This window comes from Oenanthe melanoleuca, chromosome 1, assembly GCF_029582105.1.
Source record: "Oenanthe melanoleuca isolate GR-GAL-2019-014 chromosome 1, OMel1.0, whole genome shotgun sequence".
Lineage (NCBI taxonomy): Eukaryota > Metazoa > Chordata > Aves > Passeriformes > Muscicapidae > Oenanthe > Oenanthe melanoleuca.
This window is the reverse complement of record NC_079333.1, coordinates 29,781,392-29,796,150: the sequence shown is the minus strand read 5'-3', so window position 1 is coordinate 29,796,150 and position 14,759 is coordinate 29,781,392. Positions and strand designations below refer to the sequence as shown.

Sequence of the window (14,759 nt, the reverse complement as noted above, 5' to 3'; positions counted from 1 at the left end):
GCTTATGAACCCAATTTATGTGATTATATGAGGTAACCTAGAACTACATTCTAAGAATTGTAAATGCTGAAAAACCAGTACAAGGCCCTGAGCTGTAATGCCTCATTTTCAAGTAAGTTTAGTACTACAATCTCCAAAAGAACCAACTGAAATCTCTGCTTCTGTTCAATATGCACAGTGTCATAGATCAAGAAAAATTATAATTTCTTTGTTTTCTTTTTACCTGTGATTTTTTCCAGGAAAACAAAATGTGTAAGTGCAACAATATTCTGCTGAATTTGTAAAGAAAGGTACATTACTGAATTCTGCCTGCTCTCACTATACTTAGCTTTCTCTCTGTGAAGTACCATGAAACAAACCCAAATAAATTGCCACTGTGATTGAGTAGCTCCAATGAATATTTTTGTACAAATACAGTTTTTAGGAATTGCATTGTCTCATGTAGCACTACAATATGTTTAGTATGTCAGCAGTCTTTTTAGCATACTGTCTTTACACTCTTTGGAAACTTCTCAGCCTGGTTCACACTCAGTTTTATCTTTCTCCTCCATATATCTGAGTTGTGAGTGGCATTCACTGTACTGTGTGAGCAGGAGGGCTTGTGCTAGTAGTGCTCCCTTTTGCACTTGTTACCAAAGCACTTTGTATTTAGAGTTTGACTTAGATTGTAGATAAACTGTGTATTCAAGTGTAAATTGTCTCTCTGTGTGATGTTGGTGCACACCTGCCAACTGTCCTTCTGAACCAGTAATCAGACATGACATTCCCTTGACGTGTAGGAAAGCATTTATCAAAAAAGGTGCGATAGCAACCGTGCCAGAAACTTCCCTGTGGGAAAGAAGTGAGTTCTTTTGTTCTCCCTCTCTCAATTGTTACTGATAATGACTCACGTGTTGCTTGCAGCCTCGAAAGTACAATAGCAGTAGTTCAGAAAGCAAAAGGGAGCTCTGCTTTTCTTGATGAACAGGCGATGAAAGATTTTGGGAGAAGGAGGCAGCCCCTCTTAGAGGGATTTGAATGAGACAGCTGCAGCAGCAAGCTTGACCAAAGGTGAGTGGAGAACCAGATATAAAGGGAACGATCACAACTTTTAATTGGCTCTGATGTTGTCTGCCTCTGGTGCCAAAGGAAAGACTGTGGAACTATGGAAAAGGAGCGTGACTGATTTATGCTTGTTTTTATGTTTGCACTTCACCTTGAGCTGTACCATGCCCATGTCCATTGTGGTTTCCTTCAGAGAAAGCATTTTGTAAGCCTGTCTTTGCTGGAATTCCTGTTGATAAGGTGTGTTTATTCATAGTCTGTTCCTGATGCCATGAAGCTGAAGCAAAGGAGAACTTCAGTGTCAGACAGGAAGATCATTTCGAGTGATTCCCTGTGGCAGAAGTTTTTGTTAGTGAAGTTGCTGCTTCTAGTACTAGGAGACATCTCATGCCTGTTTATCATGGCATTCACATCATTGCTTTGAAAGTTTAATAAGATTAAAACTTTATTAGCACAACTAGGTTTCTTTCAATTCACTCAAGTATTTTTTTCTATGGGGGATTATTTTGTTTGCTTGTATTTTATATTTTAATCCATGTATTGCAGGGTAAGAAGAAGCATTGAGTGGTTGATTCCTTCCATAAAGAAATCATAATTCATTTGTGAGAGATGAGGTAATCTGGTAGCAAAGCATGCATGCTAGTCAAGAGAGATGCAGTCTAATTATTGCATAACCATGTGTTGTGGACTTGTTTTGAATCCAGCTCAGCCTGTCTGCAGCCTTCTACTTGTCAACTGTCAGTGTCAACACTCAGGTGCATGGATCATCATTGCCAAGTGGCAAGCAGTCACATCTCAGATGGGATCTCTAACCCTCATGTAATACAATTAATTATAAATAACAATGATACTGGAATATTGCATGAGCATTAAAAAGTGTTTCACAGCACTATTACAAGATGCAGTAAAACATTGCTCATTTTACTGGGCAGTAAATCAACAGATTGTTAAATGTCTTGTCTGAGATGACAGGAAGGCTGTGGATTATGTGGAGCCTCTTGACTCCAAGGTTTTAACCTTGATCACAAAATCAAAGAACCAGCACCCTTGACAGAACTCCCTCCAGCCGCTTCAAGTTATTGGTAAACCTAAGAACTGTGACACCTGAAAGTGTAACAGAGTTCCCGTGTTTACAGCACACAGTCTGTGCTCAGGGGACCGGCTGTGATTTTGTTGGGTTTTCTTTATCTTCAACTGCTCCTACTCGGGTGTTCTGGGCCTAAAAAGTGAGCAATGGGTTTGCTATTTGCTGTGGACATGCTGGGCCAAATCTGATTCAACTGGAGCTTTGAAAGTTTTCAGGAGGGTGAGATGAGGGCACTGAGTATCAAGAGATTTTTTTCCTCCATAAGATGTTAGACATCATGCTTCAAGACAGACAATAAGAGGTAACTTGAAGGATAACATGGAGACACCAGGTCTTAGAAACAAGTACTGTGTCAAGCCTGCTGCTTCTCAGTTATTCTGCCTTTCTATGAGTTTTAACCTGTTGAAGGGTGCCTCATTGAAGTCTCTCAAACCTGAACTTCCATGTCACCTTTAAAGAAAGACTGTTTAGGGTCAGATTCAGCCAGTGCATAACCACAGACAACTGCTAGTTTTCTGTAATGCCACTCGTTTCCCAGAACTGAAGCTTTTCTTACAAACACCAATTTTCTCCCACCTTCTTTGATTTCTAGCCTGCAGGATTTCCAAAAACAATTCATTATGTGACTGAAATGAGTTTTCAGAATTCTTTGGGAAAAACAGTCCTGAGAAACAGGAGCAGATGCCTTTCTTCTCAGTAGGTAATATTTCTGAACTTAACAAATGAAATTGTTTCATTTTAGTTACCATATTATCAAGGAATTAGACTGAAGTGCCATCACAATTTCCCAGTCCACCTAGGGGCCAAGTAACCATGAAAAATGACACTTTTAAAGTTTATGGAAAAAGCGGTAACTGTGCTCACTGCTTAGATAACCACTTAGATCTAATAAAGAGAAATGTGTTTATAGGCATGTCAAGAGAACAGTGATACAATAAAAACAAAAACCCATAAAAGCCATAAATTAACAATATTTTCAGGCAAGAGAAAATCTGCTGATTAAATTTAGCAATGACATAAAATTGGAAGACAAAATCAAAACAAAGAAGAACTGGAACATCATATAGGAAGTCTACATAACCTTGAGGACTGGAGTAATAGAAGTCATATGGTCATGTACTAGGGACTAAGGAAAAATTCTGATTAGAAGAGAGGAGATTTGCAGAAGGAGTACAGGTAAAACATCTGGATTCAGTTGCCAGCTGCCAGTGTACTGTGGACCAGCTGTAAGATGTGCCCAGATGAAGGCAAATGAAATCTTGAAATGTCTCTTGTTGCTGTTTCAGAATACATGGAAGAAGCTAAAGCTCCACAGAGAGATGACCTGTTCAATGTAAAAACCAATATTGACACAAGAACAAATGGAAAGATATGTGAAATGTGAAGTAGGTGATGAAGTTTGATGAAACCAAACATATTTATTTTCAGCTTTGATTCCCATGCTTCTAGTAGCAGAGAACACATGATTCAAGGATTTCTTTCCAGTCATGTTATCAGTTATGTTCCTAGAATCACAGCTGAAAAATGTGCGGGCTCATTTACTGTCAGTACTACTCCTTGCTAAAATATAGCAACCTCCAAGAAACCTGGGAAGTAATCTTAAAGAAAAGCCAAAGTCAAGTTACCAATTACATCAGGGTTCATTAGACTGTGCCAGAGCACCACTGACCCTGCATAGTTTGTCTAAACAATAAATATAAACAGTTCTAATTAAGCTGAGGATCAAACAGAGGATTTCAGTAATGCAATGTCTCTCCCAGTCTGCTCTCAGCAGAATCTTCAGCCCAATCTCTGAAAAGGGAAATTGAATCCAAATCAGACAGGGGAAAACTGACTTGCATGTAAGAGCAAAACTGAAACAGAAGATCAGGAAAGTGAGAAAGACATATGTTTACTTTCAGAAGTAAATGTACCTTAAAAAGACAGAGCCCGGGCCTTTTTTAAATGAGCTACAGCTTAAAATAAATCTTGGTTATGTAGGATTCTGCATCAGTGTTTGCAAATGTGCTCACTCCAGACCAATTCCATAATCTCCAACTGGTAAACCATCAATAACAAGGATAATAAATGCTTAAGAGTTCAAGACACAGACATGATGAACCAGGGAACTAGACTGGATAATACCACATGGAAATTGAATCCTACTGGTTCTAATGAGTACAGAGGAAAAAAAAAAAGGTAGCCTTTTGTATGCTAAAGGATGCAATGCATGTAAAACACAAATAAAACATATTCAAAACATGATAATTAGCTGCATGGATCCCATTGGGTGAAGTATTTAATAAGAATGTGTGAAAGCCTAATATCCTCAGTGTTTACAATCTGAGATAAATTTAATGAACTGATGTTAAGAGTCAGTAGACCATAACTTTGCAAATTTCTTCAGGAATGTAACTGATATCTTACCAGGGTGATCACAGCTCATATGGAGACAAAAAAAAAAGCATAACTTGCAAAAAACTAATCAATTTCCTTTAATGACTTGTAATGGGGCCTCTATTTGAGACTACCTATTTAGTTTTAATTAACTCTGATGCTTTTCAGCCAGAGGTCTGTTTTGGGCTGACTCATCCCTCCCTCCCCCTGAAATTTCAGCCAGAGATGTTTAGTCATTTCCCAGTATGAAAAGAGAAGAATAAGTTGTTTCTCAATGTTAAAATATCTTAGAAGCCCAGATGCTTTTGTAGTGTGTTGTTTTTTTTTTGTGTGTGTGTGTGTGATTTGTTTGATTTTGGGGTTTTTTTTGTTTGGCAAGAGGCTGGGCTATGTGTCAGGTCTGCACTTCTTGTGCCTGTGAAAATTGACCTAAATTTGGCCAAGTCAGGAGCCTTTAAAAAAGAATCTCACTTCTCATGTTCTGGGGAGTTGTGCTGAACTTCAGCAGTAAAATAAAACAGTGGGTGGGAGAATGACAGAGGCTGGATGAGATGATGGGAGAGAGGGGACATAAACAGGAAACTAGAACTGGCCTTATGAAGGTGTTGAATTGGCTGTGGGGGAGTAGAGAAAGATTCACCTAAACAGTTTGATGTGCGTGGGGGCAAGTATATTGGACAAACAAAACAGAAATGACAGGATGTATGGGAAGTGAGAAACTGAGACTGAGCAAGAGATGTTCCCTACAGGACTGGAGAGATTAACTCCTCGATCTTCTAAGATATTATAAAAATAAGAAAGAAATTATGAGGTTCTATCATGATGAAAATCATAGAAAACTATAGAATAAAGTAATATTTTCCCTCTTCAGGTTTGGCCAGCTTACAGTGAATATGACTTTGGAACATGCAAGAAATTAGAGAAGAAAAGGAATTGAGCTGCTGTTGCTTTAAAAGGTGGATTACTGCCATATCTATGCAATATCTAAATTATGGTTTTGTAAGTTCATTGTGGTAAAGTCTGTATTTCCAAAGGAGACTCAGCTTACTTAAGGCTCAGATTGCATAAACTTGGTGCATAAAGACAAATGACATCAATCTCCTGTTGAGTGAGTGTTCTTTTTGTGAACCAAATGAGGAAGCTGGGAAGCTGTGGAAAAACAGCACCAACTCAGGTAATGAAAATCCACCATAAGGAATATATGCAAAGGGCAATAATTAAGGTGGTGCAGCTGACATTCACTTTGGCATTTTGCAGCCTTCAAATGCCTAGATTTGCACATTTCATGAATGTTCTTTCAGCCTCCTTTTTGTGTGTTTAATTAACATTGTGTATTGTTTGTATAGAGGTAGAGGCTGGAAGCCCTAGGCAAGGATTCTAAGGCTTTGCAGTCACAACATGGAATAGCTGTCAGAAGTCCAGATTTTTCAATTACTACTGACTTGGACTACATTTGAAAAACTTAGATGTATGAAGTTTGGCTGGGAGCACAAATAGCAGTGTGTAATCCCTGATTTGTCTACTTAGATTGTGTGCTTTTTAAACTGGAAACATGTTTCTCTCTGCTGTCCTTTGTTACCACCTTAGAACACTAAATTCCGTGCTGATAAAGAAGGTTACTAATAATTTGTAATATAAAACCTTTTAAAATCCTTAAGCCTAGCTGCTGCATGTCAGAGCTCCCCAGCTGGATGTTGCAGGCTGAGTGCTGTTAACAAACAATAGAGATTGTAATTTTGTTTTGTTGTAAGTGCTTGTGGTTTTGAAGATGTCCATTCTTCTTATCCTTCCCACAGAGCTCAAAGGGATTTGGGCATGCAGTAATGACTGTGAAAGTTTCTGGCTTCTATGCATTTCTTACAGTATTAGATAAGCTGCTTGGTTTTGTGAACCAGGTAAATTGTCTTCCCTGAAAACGCTTCAGTGAGTGTCACTCCTTGCCTCAGGCAGGCAGGCGGGCAGGGACAGTCTGTCTGTCTTGTTCTCTACCCAGCAATCCCCTGTGACTGTTCTGTGGGAGTTGGGCTTTCTCAGGTCAGGGAACTTGTCTGAGGAGCTCAGTCCCTGGGGATGCCAGCCTTCGTTCTGCTCCAGAACTCTTCAGGTGCAGATCTTGGAAGTCAGTGCATTCTTTGGCAGCTGTATCTCACCCTTCTTCTTTAAACTTATTTGGTGTGTTTAATACAGGGAGGCTGTGTGATACATTTGGTATCTGCAGCATCCTAGAAGCCTGGATAAAAGATTTTGTATAAAGAAAAAATAGATAACAGTAGGCTAAATGTGTCATGATTAGATTGCATGGAAGTCTGTAGACTTACACCTGGAAGGACACTGGTCTAATGTGTGTGGCAAACTTGTGACTGACAGGAGAATCTGGCTCAGATTGCAACCATGTGGATGAACTACAGGATCAAAACTTTCCATTCCAATTGGAATAACAAGAAAAGTCATCTCACACGCCTCAGACACACTTTGGTTTCATCAGCTGCCTTCTTTTGATCTGCAGTAAGTACCAGTGATCACACCTTAAATCATTACTTTGTTACCCAAGGCAGAAGTGCTGGTGTAGATGTTCCTAGTGACATCCCTCTATGCCACAGAAGGTGACACCACAGCAAACAAAAATAGTGGGCATAGCTAACAAAACAGTTCCCTTGCAATCAAAGTGTAAATAACACTTTGACATTATGACTTCATTGCTATATAATGCTTTCTTTAGAATTGCATTGCAAGCAGAAAGGCAAATTACTTCAAAGAACACCCAGATCTCTGTGGAACAGAGGTCTCAAGCATGCTATTTCTTCATTGGCCATCCTGCAGAGCAACCAGCAAACTGCAGCTTAGCCTGTAAGCCTCTCAGGAGAACTAATCTGGCCTTGATGGAAGCTGAGGCTTTACAACAAATCTGGAGAATTTAGAAACAAATGGATATCAGGTAAGAAGTAAAAGGAGTTAACCAAAATAGATAGTACCAAACAAGAGTATGTTTATTATGTGAAATAACTGGTTTTTGACAAGGAAAATGGGGTCTCTTGGGACTTCAGCGAAGTGCTTGGTGTGTTGTCACAAAGAAAACTGAGCTAAACAGGTGAAAGTGAGGATTAGGGCAAGAAGGGTGACATGAACAGGTGAGGTCAAAGTTCCTTGCCTATCTGGGGTTTTGCATTATTGCATCCTGTGAGCCCACTAAACTGGTTGTTTTGTGCCATATTGTCTTTGTTAAACTAACAGGTCATGAAGGAAAGACTCATGGAAAATATGCAGGTAAATAGCAAAGGGGGCAAACCCCACACTGGTTTTGCCAGGCTCTGCCTGGATTGACAACTAGCAGCTGTCAGGGTGTTGTCACTGCAGGTGTGTAGGCTGTGCACAGGGCTTTTAGGCTTAACTGGACATACAAAATTGTCTATGACTGTGTGCTTGACATGGTCTGCTGGTAAGTCCTGGTAAGCAAGTGCAAATCTGCTCTTGTATACTGTCTATAAAGCAACAAAAGATCTTATTTATAGCATTTTATAAAGAGACTTAATTAACTGGCTTTGGAAGTAGTTTGCAGAGGGGACTTAAAAGGGAAATCTCTCATTCCTCACACCATGCAAAGCAATCATTTCAGCTGTGTTTCTGCTCACCCTGAATACCTTCAAATAATTGTGCTATTTAAAAAAACCTAACAAAACAGATCTAGAAGATTGAAGAGGGGGAACACTCTGGAAGTAGAGAACTTCCAACATAGGTTTTGAGGATTTGGGTTGCTTGCTGAGCTGATTTATTTTTTAAAAGCACTTAAGGGAATGTATTTCAGTTTATTTTCCCTTACTAAGTGAGCCTTGTAACCTGCTGTTTTTGTGATCTTCTCAGTCATCACATTACCTTCCATAGTTTGGGATAGAAAACCAGGAAAAGATACAGGCACTGGCAATCACTGATTGGAATTTGCTTAGTAATAGCAACCTGCTTACTTCTTCTTCATGTTTCAACACAAATCTTCAGTTCTACATTTACTGATAAAGCCTGAGGACCATCTGCTGAAGGAAATTTAGCTCCTGTAGTAGGAAGGAACCACATGCAATTCCTAGCTAGGCTAACAAAAGCTTAAGTGGACTCACTAGGGGTTTGAATATAGTAGCATATATGCTGAAGGTAATTGTTTTTTAATAGCTCTAATTTGTATATGCACAGAACATGGACATGATGCAGAACAAAACAGAGGTGATGAACTCCTGTTATCCTACTCCCTGGCATAACATAGATGACTATCAAGCATACTGAGCAGAGGCCACTCAGCTTATTTTCCTGGGTATATTTTCAGTGCCTGTTTGTTACAGAGATTAGTCATGCAATGTTGGATGGTTTTCCTCCATTTCTACAATAGGATATGTGGAAATAAATAAATAAGCACAATAACTCTGCTTTTTGCAGTACCACTGGGTGGTTTGGATGGGTATGTGTGTCATGCTGGAGCTGTGAGTTCAGGTTTGGCCAATTATTACTGTATCATTTAAGCTGGAAACTCTTACTCATAATTAGTGTTATGGTGGTGCCTATAAGCCATGGCCTTGCCACTGTGAGTACTGATAAAAACATCAGGTGGAGGCCTTGATCTTGTTTGTATAACACCTGGTCCAGGTATGATTTTATGTATGGGCATTTAATGGGATTTTAATGACTGTACAGCCTAGGCTGGGTACATGTTTTGTCTGCTTAGTTTTCAAAACTGAAATGCATCAGCCAAAGGTTGTGGCATCCCTGGTGACTGTGCAGATTATACACAGGCTGAGAGCAGATAGCTGTTTCCTGTCTTTTTCTGTTCATGAAGAAAGACAACACAGTAAAAAATTAGGATGATTAATAAAACAAGCAGCATTTCCAGCATACCAATTGCTCCTTTGTGGCTGAGCATAATGGCACCATCCTTATCTTAAATTTTATTATGGAGGCTGCTGATGACACAAAGATTTGTGGTGCAGCTGATGTGCCTTCAAGATGGGATGGCATCCAGAGAGACCTGGACAAGCTCAAGAAGTGGGTCTGTGGGAGCTTCACAAGGTCAAAAAAGGCCAAGTGCAAGATGCTTCATGTGAATTGGGGCAACTCCTGGTATCAATACACACTGGAGAATTAATGGATTGATTGCAGCCCTGAGAAAAAGACTTGGGAGTGCTGGTGGATGAGAGGTTGGACATGACCTGGCATTGTGCACTCATAACCCAACCATGTCCTGGGCTGTATCCAAAGCAGTGCAGGCAGCAGGGTGAGGGAGGACACTGTGCCACTCTGCTCTTGTGAAACCCCACCTGGAGTATTGAATCCAGCTCTGGGCTCCTCAGCGTGGAGAGGACATGGATCTGACTAGTGCTGCAAAAATTCTCAGGAGGCTGGAGCACCTCTGCCTTGGAGACAGGCTGAGAGAGTTGGGGCTGTTCAGCCTGGAGAAGAGAAGGCTCTGGGAAGACCTTCCAGTCTCCTGGAGGGGCATCTTCCAGTGCCTAAAGGGGCTACAAGAGGACTGGAGAGGGATTTTTGGCAAGGACATGAAGTCAGAGGACAAGAGAAAATGGCTTCAAACTGAAAGAAGGTACATTTAGATTAGATACCAGGAAGAAATTCTTTCCTGTGAAGGTGGTGAGGCACCATCACACATTGCCCAGGAAGCTGTGGCTACCCCATCCCTGGAAGTGTTCAAAGCAGGTTGGATGGGGGTTTGAGCAACTTGGTTTAGTAGAAGGTGTCCCTACCCATGGTAGAGGGGGTGGAATGAGATGAGCTTTAAGGTCACTTCCAACTCAAATCATTCTGTGGGAGCTCCAGCCTGAGGTACCAGCTAACAGCTGCGGAATAGAAACATCCTAAATGGATGCAGCTGTTGCTAAGTGACTGAGCCAAATATAGCATTTTAGTTTAGCATTTTAATTTAGCAAATTTCACATGTTAATATAGTGTACAGGTGTTAATTTATTACATTAGCTATAAATATGTTTATGTTCTTTTTTCTTCAGTTTGCATTTGTGACTATCTGGCAGTAATGGGAGGAAATAAATTGAAAATTAATTTGTCTGGTTTCACCATTTATTCTTAGCTGATCCTGTGGTATTGGTTTGCATCTTGCCTTCTGATTCCTTAATTGCAGTTTGCACTTGAGAAAACCATGTAATACTTGAATTGCAAGCTAGCCTCAATTAGAAGCAAATGACATAATTACTTGGGAAACCAATCAGGAAGCATTCAAATCTTCCTTGTGACGTGCCTCCTTTAGTTGTACAGCTTGCTTCCTTCTGGAGGGCAGACATCAGCGTTAAGATGAGATGCTTACTTGGCATTTCATCACCAGAGCGAGCCCTGCTGGGTTTGTGATGCTGCTCCTCTGCCAATGTCAAATGGATTTAGGCACAGCAGCCCTCACGTGTTCATGCTGAAACCTGGTCAGCTCTCAAACAGCGTGTTAAAACAAGAGCCAACAGTCTGAGAACTCAGAGACTGATACACATACCTTGCAACTGGATACCCATGAGAATTAAAGAGCTGAACTGAAAGAGATTAAGCAGCTCTTTGTACATTCTCCCCTGCGAAGTGTAAAGAACTGAGAGCTTCATTGTTTGTAACCACTTACAAACTAAAGGGGAAAAGGAATTACTTCAGCATGGGCTTCTTGAACATGGTTTTATGGAAAGTGCTCTTCCCAGAAATCTAGCCATACAGACAAAACAAGAAATTCTCAATACAGATTTCACAACAGAGCATTGTCCATCTTGAAGCTTAAATGTTCCCAAACCTGATTTCCCTTCAGCAAGTAGCTCTGCCCTCCTGTTTCCAACACAGCCCACATACATCAGGAGTTGACTCACTTTCTGCACTGTTTTTTGAAAGCCATTTACCTTGGAGCTCTAGGCCCTTTTTCTCTAGACAGCCATTTTCACCTTCATCTCTGTGTGTGATAAAGGCCACTGTCACCAGAGAATAGTTCCAGTATCACAGTTTCCTGCAGGGCTGCTCTCTGCAAACGCAAAGCCTGCGGACAGAGGCTGCCAGTTGCAAATGGAAATATTAAATGTTTCTTCCTTATAGTTCACCTGCCCGTTGAAGATTAGTTCTCAGAATTGCTGCAGGCCCAGGTCCCTTCCACAAGGTTTATATTTGCTGCAATTGGAAGCTTTCAGGGGCAGCTGAAAGGATTGATTTAGTCTGAGAGCAGAAATGGGAAGTAGGAACTCCTGAATTCAAAAAGCATTATTGCAGTAGTTTTGCTGCAGAGCCTGAGGCTATGGATTGAGCTCTTACCTCATTTTCCCCATCTGTGATACAGCTCTTAGGATGGTTTGGTGATTAATTTATGCTGATGAAGTTAATTACTTGGTAAGTATGTAATAATTTGATAAGAATCTCTGTATATTCCAGAAAATATGGCTAAAAGAAAGGCAAAATAGCCATCCCTAAAACTGTTAATTAACAAACTGAGACAAGATGGTGAGATTCAGGATAGAAACCTCATCTGAGATATAGCAATTACAGCCGGTGCCACTTGACATTCCTCTGCTTGCAGAGACAACTTGAGAGTTAGAGCTTGGTGTGCTCCTGAAACCTCAGTTTTATCCTGGCAGTTTTGCAAGACCTATATGGTATGCTGAGGCAGCCAGTGAAAAAGCTCAGGGGGTTGTATGTTGTTATTTAGCAATTCCTGCAGGTATTTACACAGAATCGATAGGAAAGGATTATGCAATAAAATAATTTATTAAGATTTCCTGTGTCCTGCAGAACAATCTGTGACTCATCAGCGATTTGGACAGCACTGAGATGTACATCATATCAAAGGAATTCTGCAGGGCCAGCTCTCTTGGCAGGCTTGTTGTGATCTATATCTCTAGTGTAACTGGTTATGGTGTGACCAACCAGTATAATTAAATTATCAGTGTCACTGTCCTCAGCCAAATTGCCCCCGAGGTTGTGTAGCTCCCTCTATTGGGTTAACTATCAAAGTCACTCTCTATCCTGCAAAATGGGTGTTCCATTTCTCCAGCTTTTTGATGAGTTAATAACCTGAATTTTCTTGCTATTTCTATTTTGTCTGCTCCAGGTCAGTTCAGATTATGTTGCTGAAGACCTTTAATTTGCACTTTACTAAACTTTACTGCACTGTTTGAAGCTGCCATAACATCTCTCAAATTCAATGCAGTTTTTCCAAAACATTTGAAGTCAGGTACTCTATAATCTTCCCGTTATGATCCTCTTAGGTGCCCTTGGACACAATGTAAAAAGGTAGAAGGACAGAGGTTTCATATTTTCAAAGCTTGCTTGTGAAACATCCGAAATGCCCAGAGACACCATGTCTGTCAGTGCTCTGCAGTTTTTGGTTGCTATTCATGTAACCCAGTGAGGCAGAAGAGCAGAGATAAGGGAAAGAACAGGGGAAGATTTCTCTCTGCAGTTTAGTCTCCAGGGTTTTATTCAGTCCAGTTTTAAATGGCTCAAGCTACTGAAGTGATTCAAGCTATGACATTTTGGCAGGGTGTGAAACAAAATCTGGCAGAGGTGCTATGACTGAAGGGCTGGTTTTGTACTCTGAAATGTGTGGCAAATCTTTCACTGGCTTCAGTTAAAACGGGATCAGGTCTTCAGAGTCATTCAGTTTGAATAAGCTCAGCAAAACCAGCAAAAGAATCTACTTTTGTGGTGCCATTACACTGTTACAATCTGTCTCAGCCTCACCCTCCTCTGTTTACAGTGTCCTCCCATGCAACTAAGACTTTCTGCACAGAAAAATGAGCTGCTATTGTTAAGTTTTGAGTAATAAATAACCCTGGATTAGTAGTCTCTGTCTGATGTCTCATTCAGACTGTCTCTTGCATTACCTAGCTATGTTTTTAAGCTCTGATACTAGAAAACTCTCCAGAGGCATTCTTTAAAAAGTCAATAAAAAGAGGAAAAGCTAATTGATTTTTAAATTATTTTTATAATTATTTTCTTTGTATGATAGCCCATTAAACTTGGGAAGTCCCTAATTAAAGGTTAGTTTAGCACTCTCTTATTTTTCCACACTTCTGGTGTCCCCTTGATACTATGCTTTCTTTTTTATTTCTTCCCACTTATAGGTAAAAGAAAATAAAAAAAAAATAAATAGCATTGTTCATAATAATTTGGATTGATTTAACTTTCAGTAGTGTTATTCTTGTTTTCTTACTAGTTCAGCAGGAGTCATTGAGCCCATGAAATGTGTAAATCTATTTCTACTGTGCACTTCCACATTCTCGCAGAGGTGGATTTTTCTCATCATAGGTCCACTGTAAAACACAATAAAATGAATGGAAAAGTGATTCTGAGTGTCTGTTATAAAACCATTGTAACTCTGTAAGCTGAATCCTGGAAGGAAAACCTATCATAGAAAACCTTGTCTGTTGGGAAACCCATTCTAGGTAGTAAATTTACATTTTAGGCAGCATTGAGAGTTTGTTGGTTTTTTAAAAAAATATATTTATATTGAGGAGAGAAAACTAGAGTAATGGTTCAGAGACAGAGCAGAGAACTAGTTCACACCTGAGGCCAGGACAGTCACCCAAACAGTTCTAAGAAGGCTGTGCCATGCAATACCACAGGCCAGGTCCTTGTGCTGGTGGCTGAACAAGAGCCAGCAAGCATAGATTGTTCTGTGATTTCTGCAGGCATTTTGTCACTTGGGAGACAGGCTCTCATGTGCTTGAGATGTTTGCCTGCCTGCTGTTACTATGCTACTTTCCACACTTCCTTCACTGGCAGCAATTCCTTCATGCTCCAAAGGCCCAAGTGAATGAGCAGTATTTACGACCTCCCCCTTCCCTCCCCTCCCTCTCAGCAGTGCCCCTCTTGCTCTCCCTGGGTGCCTCGTTCTTTGTCTGCTGCTGCCTGTGTTTTGTAAAGCAGAGCTGCTGCCATGATTCTTCACTACAAGAGTGAAGCACTGGAAAGGGATGCCCAGAGAAGCAGTGGATGCCCCATCCCCTGGAAGTTTTTGAGGTTGGATGGGGCTCTGAGCAACCTGGTCTAGTGGAAGGTGTTCCTGCCCATGGCAGGGGAGTTGTGACAAAATGGTCTTTGAGGTCCCCTCCCACCCTAACCATTCTAGGATAATTTCCTGTCAAGATGGGACAGGGATTCCTAAAAGAGTGTCTAGAGTGTATTCACATCCTTGCCTTAGGTTGGCTGGTGGGATGAGGGAGGAAAGGGACTTTCAAAGTGAGGTGAATGACTAAATAAGGCTGGGAGGTAGAGAGAAGGGGAAAGGAGA

At 40.6% G+C, this 14,759-nt stretch overlaps 1 protein-coding gene across 4 annotated transcripts in view; it reads left to right on the top strand.

The window, feature by feature from the left end:
* Positions 1-14,759, top strand: part of PAK1 (p21 (RAC1) activated kinase 1) — a 95,711-nt gene that overhangs the window by 4,601 nt on the left and 76,351 nt on the right. The window contains exon 1 of one of the 4 annotated variants that reach the window (XM_056505745.1): positions 965-1,050. The exons of 2 other annotated variants lie outside the window; for them this stretch is intronic. The gene's annotated coding sequence lies outside the window, so the exon portion shown is untranslated. Of the gene's footprint in view, positions 1-964; positions 1,051-6,913; positions 7,013-14,759 lie in introns of those variants that run through there. One more of the 4 variants, XM_056505738.1, reaches the window with a different exon arrangement.